The sequence below is a fragment of the Odontesthes bonariensis genome, chromosome 2 (assembly GCF_027942865.1).
Source record: "Odontesthes bonariensis isolate fOdoBon6 chromosome 2, fOdoBon6.hap1, whole genome shotgun sequence".
Lineage (NCBI taxonomy): Eukaryota > Metazoa > Chordata > Actinopteri > Atheriniformes > Atherinopsidae > Odontesthes > Odontesthes bonariensis.
The window spans coordinates 25,219,595-25,225,594 of NC_134507.1; positions in this window are offsets into that span (position 1 = coordinate 25,219,595).

The window sequence follows — 6,000 nt, forward strand, 5'->3', positions numbered from 1 at the left end:
TTTTCTTTCATTCGAATAAAGCCCTTTACTACTTGTGTTCGCCTCCTCCCTCTGGAGGTTCTGCGTTTTGGGTCCAAGCCTCAATAATACTAAACACTTGACACTCCCGGTTAAATGGCTGGAAGATGTGGCAAAACTCAGCTTTTACTCAGTATTTAATTAAGTATTTAATCAGATTCATTGACAGAACACCTCAGGTTTGACGTTCTTATAAAACACACTGACCTTGGACATTATAATAAAGACATTATCAAAATTGTTGAATTGACATATACAAACTTTTATTTGTTATTTACTTATTTGTTTGAAGGTAAAAACAAATCATTTTACTTTTAGATTCTGTTTTCGTTTGCTTGTGTTCACTGAACTTTATGAATTAGCTTTGCAGCTGCATTGGGGCCCACAGCAGTCTCATGCCAGACCTCGTGTACGAGTCCTTTTTATTTTGCAAACCAAATGAAGCAGCCTAATGACTGATGCACTCCAGTTCTACTTTACATTCACACCACCAGCTGCAGCCTGTGTTTGGCTTTTTGCTTTTGGTCAGAACAGAAAAGACGAGATGGATTTTTTTCTAAAACTTATGGTTAAAAAATTTAATATAAAAGCATCTTCTGGCCAAAGAGGGCCTGAAACGAATTTTCAATCTACATTCATAGTGTGAAAAATTAATTATGCTGTTGATACTTCACGGTCTGTGCTACAGAAATATTTATTTTACATATTGGGTGACATTTAGATTCTTTTTTTAAATGAGTTCTAACATTTCTCTCAGCAGCACAGTGAGTTTGAGACTCTTCCATAAAGAGACAATGACAATGATACTTAATCATTTTTTAATGATTACGACAGATTACGACGTTATAGACACAAGCAGACTTCCCTTTGAAATGCTTTATTTCAAAAGTCCCATGGACAGCAGTAGTTTGTAATATGCAGGAATTGGACATTTTATTATAGTGACTACTTCATACATAGGCGTAGGAACCGGGGGGCAGGCGCATTTGTCCCACCCAAACATTATTTTATATGTGTCAGGTTTCCGATATGCCCCCCCCGCCCCCAATGTTAAACTCATTCCTACGCCCTTGATTTCATATATGAAAATCCATGAGATTGGTTCGCCGCAGTACATCTACTCTGACTCTCCGTTCTTTGCCTGCTTCTTCTCCACATTGATCGTCTCAGTTAACAGTTAAACCTCAGTTACGCCAATGCCAGTAAATCCTCCATTACCCGCCGTTTTCCCATCCCTGCTTACAGCTTGTCCTCCACACCATTTTGCCTTTGAAGCACCAACACTCCTCTTATTGTGTTCTGTGTTTGGAAACATTTATCGTCACCAAAGCAGCAGCGATTCATATTACTAAGATACTTTAAAAAGAAAAACAATTGTAAAATCATACGTTTTAGATGATGAACATATTTGAGGTCTGTGAGGACCTATCAACATGGCTAAAGTGTAGTATTCCTGCATGCCCCACACTGTGCATACTGGGTGACTTGGACAACCTCAACATGGAAATTAACTTCGCACACATGGTCCTCACAGTGCTATGTATCGCAAAGAAAACTATTCTCATGAACTGGAAAGCAAAGAGGAATCTGTGTATTAACCAGTTTAGAAATTTTCTTTTAGATTATATTAGCATGGAAACAATGTCTGCCTCCTCAAAAGATCAACTGGCTGAATTTCATTCTCTCTGGTCCCCGCTGATTAGCTTTATCACATAGTGGGGGTGGTGTGTTGCTGTCCCGCCGCTCTGGGAGGTCGGTTGTGTGCTGGGGGGGCTGTGTGGCTTCGGGTTTCTGGTGGTCTCTCGGGTCGTGGGGGCCGGGTTGATCATTGCTGGGGGGGACTGTGTGTCTGGCCTGGTTGACAGTTTGGGGGACTTGTGGGTGGAGCTGTCTTGCGGTGTTTGGCGTGGTCTCTTGGTGGGCATGGGGGGGTGGTCGCTGGCTCGGTGACGGGTTGCCGCGCCGCTCTGGCGTGGGTTGTAGTGCTGGGCCTGGGTCCTGGTGTCTGGGCGCTGCCTTGCGCCCCGGGGGGTGCCCTGCCTGTGCCCGGGGGGGTCTGGTTGCCCTGGGCACACCGCCGTGAAGGTGGGTCGGTGCAGGTCCTGGTGTCGGGCTGGTTGCTCTGGGGTCTCTGATGTGCCTGCAGGCTGTTCTTTGTTAGGGTGGGGTGGCGTGCGGTAGGGTGTGGCGGTGCTTCTCCCCTGTTGGGGGCGGCTTGGGTGGGCCTGGGTGATGGTGGGTCTCAGGCCCGGGCTGTTATGACTGGAGTGATTGTGTGGTTTGTTTGTTGTTTATTTGTTTTTGTTTGTTGTGTTCTGTTTTGTTTTGTTCTTTTCTTTATGTGTAGGGGCCGTCTGGGGTGGGGCGGGTGGGTGCCTTCGGGTTGCCAAGTGGCTCCCCTAATACGCTGTGGGCCCCGGACCTGGTGAACATCGAGTCCTCCTGCTCTGTGGCGGATCCCAGGAAACAGGGGTGCCTATTGCAGCCATTTCTTGGCTACCCTCTCTGGGGGAGCCTCTCTCCCCCGGTCTTCTAGATCCCCATACCCCTCTCCCTTCTGGCTCCTGTACACAGCACACATTCACACATGTAGGGTTTGAGGGCGGGTGTGTTCTGTGGGGGGCAGAGGATGGGTCCACGTAGGTGGTCCCATTTGCTGCACTCTGCAGCCCCCCGCCCTTGTTTTAATTACACCTTAGACATTACTAATCATGAGACACACACACACACACGCACACGCACACACGCACATGCACACACACACACGCACACACACACACACACACACACACACACACACACACACACACACACACACACACATACTCACACACACACATTCATTAGCCCAGTAGCATGCTCACTATGCTCACTAAGCAGTTGTTGTGCTGTCCTGTGGTTTAAGGTCACCTGTGTATCATATGAGATTGCTGCTGCTTGTGTTTTTTTTGTTTGTGTGTTTGTTCTCTGCTTGTCTGCTTACAGGTGCTCCTGGTGCTTCTAAGGTTGGATTCCCCACAAAAGCCGTGAATCGTCTTCAGTTTTGTTTTTACAGGTGTAGCAGCTGGTTGTCGGATTTTTCATTCTTCGCTTTCCCTCTCTCTCTGTCCCCCGGTCCAGTTCGGCACTATTATCATATCATGTTAAATATTGTAACAAAAATAAATAAAATTAAAAAAAAAAAAAAAAAAAAGATGATGAACATACAGCTCAACAGACTCCACCAAAGCAAATACTTTAAAGAGCTGCGGTACCAGGAAAAAAAGAGACGGAAAAGAAAAAGAAAATTAAATCTAAGCCTTTCCTTTTTACAGATTTTACAACATTGCTTGGACATTGTTTGAAACAGTGTACAGTGTTCATACCACTTGAATGTACTTGAATCATGTCACACACCATGCAAAGCATGACTTATTTATGACGGGTCGACGCACAGCACTGGCATGCATTGGGTTGCCTGAAGCCTTTTTCTTCAGAAAAAGAGCATCACTTGCGGTTTGGAAGCAGAGGTACTTTGTTTAATTCATTGCACAGCCCTCTCCAAACAGTATGACATACAGAGCTCCTCAACATGAAGACTTAAAGTTTATGTTCACTGCTGTTTGTTGCAGCTCAAATCACAGAAGGGCCTCTGTTTCCATTATCAACTTTTTTCCCCATAATTGACCACAAATGTTTTCTTTGTATTTCCGCTGACCTCCCAAACAAGTACCTCATGAATAATTCTAAGAAATATCAATAAAATATAGGTTTGTGTTCCTGCTCTCCATCTTTGGAAATCAGTGCCTTGCACAATATTTTTTTCACTTGTTTAATATGGGTATGTTTCTCCTCAAATGCCTTGAAGTGGAGAAAAGAGGAATAAGATTCTTAAGTACAGCACTATTCTAGCGGGAGATGCAGTGTGGCATTTTAGCTACCATCTTCTGTTTTAAATATGCACAAAAACCGAAGCAACCAGGAGAACGTATGATTAGTTTTCATAAAAGTTAAGTGGCTGACAAGATTATTGGTGAGGGCAGACTGTTACCCGTCAGGCTGACTCAAAACGTTGGGTGGTGAAGTCTTGGTGAGTAAAAATACATCTTATCATGTCAGTCATAATTACACACACTCTCCAAAGCTTTTTGAATGTTGTTTGATTGCTCATAGCTTCCGTAAATACAGACATCATCATCCAAAAATCAAAAATGACATCTGTCGAAATGATTCATTGAATTTCCATGTACTTAATTTGAAAATATTCATCAAGTATATTGCAGAAAAAGTCTTTTTTTGTATCATGTGGTTCCTATAAGTGGACCTCTGCAACCATCAATGTTCGATGAGTCTGATGCCAAATGACAGTTCATCGATCAATGTGTAATATGTCTAAAGCCTCCTCCAGTTTAGTGTTATTTAAATGTACAGTAAATGTTTCAGTAAAGAAGCGGTGGACAAACAGCTGCTTCAGCTTCAGTGATTCAGTGCTACAAAATTAATAGATTATGATAATGTTCAGATTTTACTGTGAACTGATGAATTTTATCCTGGAAAATATGTTGGTGGTAAAAAGCCAGCTGGTTAGGTTCAGAGTCAGTTACCATAGAAACTCACAGTTTGAGTCTTTCTGGAAGAAAAGACCCAGAGTCCTGTCACCTCACTTACTTTCATTTGTACATTTACATTTTCATTTGAACAAATTTGTCTTGCCTGCATCGTTGTATTTAATTCCTCTCCATTTAAAATACCAGAACTTTTTAATCAACATGCTATTTCTCTGAAAGCTGAAAAGTTTTACTCAGAGTTTTAGTAGATTAAAGCTTAAAGGGGAAGTTCCTTTATTTTTAAACCTGGACCTTATTTCTGGCATAAAATACGTTCATCTACTCACTGATAACAGTTTAGTGAAAGTCGCTGTCCTTTGGAAGATGTTTAAATCACTCGAGATCCGCGTATATCCATATAACGGGAGAGACAATACAGCCTCTAAATAAGGCATTATCTGTCTTTATTTCACCAATACTTTAAGACCAATGAACGAATGAACTATTGCACTGTTAGGTTTGAAAAACGAATTTCCCCTTTAAGGTCATCAGCAGTGCTTTGTGTGTCATGTTCCTAATATCCTATAGTATCCTATTAAATACTTCTCTGTGAGGCATAGTTGCATTATGATGAATCAGAGCTCTTTACCAATAGTATTTATTCCCACAGAACCTATCACAAAGTTGAAAGAAATTTGACTTTCATCAGGGGGAAACTTGAATATTTAGATGAGATGAAGGTTCCACAGTGAATTAAGAAAATAAAGGAAAATAATTCAACTGACTTTAGTGCAACACTTTAGGTGAGGGAACTTGGCCAAGCACTTCATTTTACAGATGATCTTAAGTTAAATCAACTTTGAAGTTTGTGTGTTGAAAACAAAAGTACTAATAGTTGTGCAAAGCAATTTATATTGCAAAAATGTTGTCATGTGATGTGTTGAACATAGAATAACAATTTCAATCCTCCAAGAATTGAGGTTCAATTCACTCAAGTTTTCATGAAACATTGTATTTTTGAGGCAGATTTCTCAATTTCTTTGGGTCTGGCAGAACAAAACAGTTGAACAAACTTGAGCTGTTTGGCTCTCATCAGGCTTATCTGCACTCTTAACTTTTGAATTAATTAATTAATGATTATTTTTAATGTTTTTTTGGAATGATTTTATTGACTTCTTGTGATTTTATGTAGCTGTAAAGCACTTTGAATTACCTTGTGTACGAATTGTGCTCTACAAATAAAATTGCCTTGCCTGTTTGGCCAAAATGATGAAATAAACTACTTTTGCGTAAGTTTCAGAAGTTTCTAACTTACTATTTCACAACTTAAATGGAATGAAATTGAGGTCACGACACATTCAAATGTGGCACTCTGAAAGGAAAACTCCCATCATCAGGCCAGCTGCAACAATGTAGCTGCAGAAGAAGAAAAGGAAGTCAGTGCTTATGACTCATT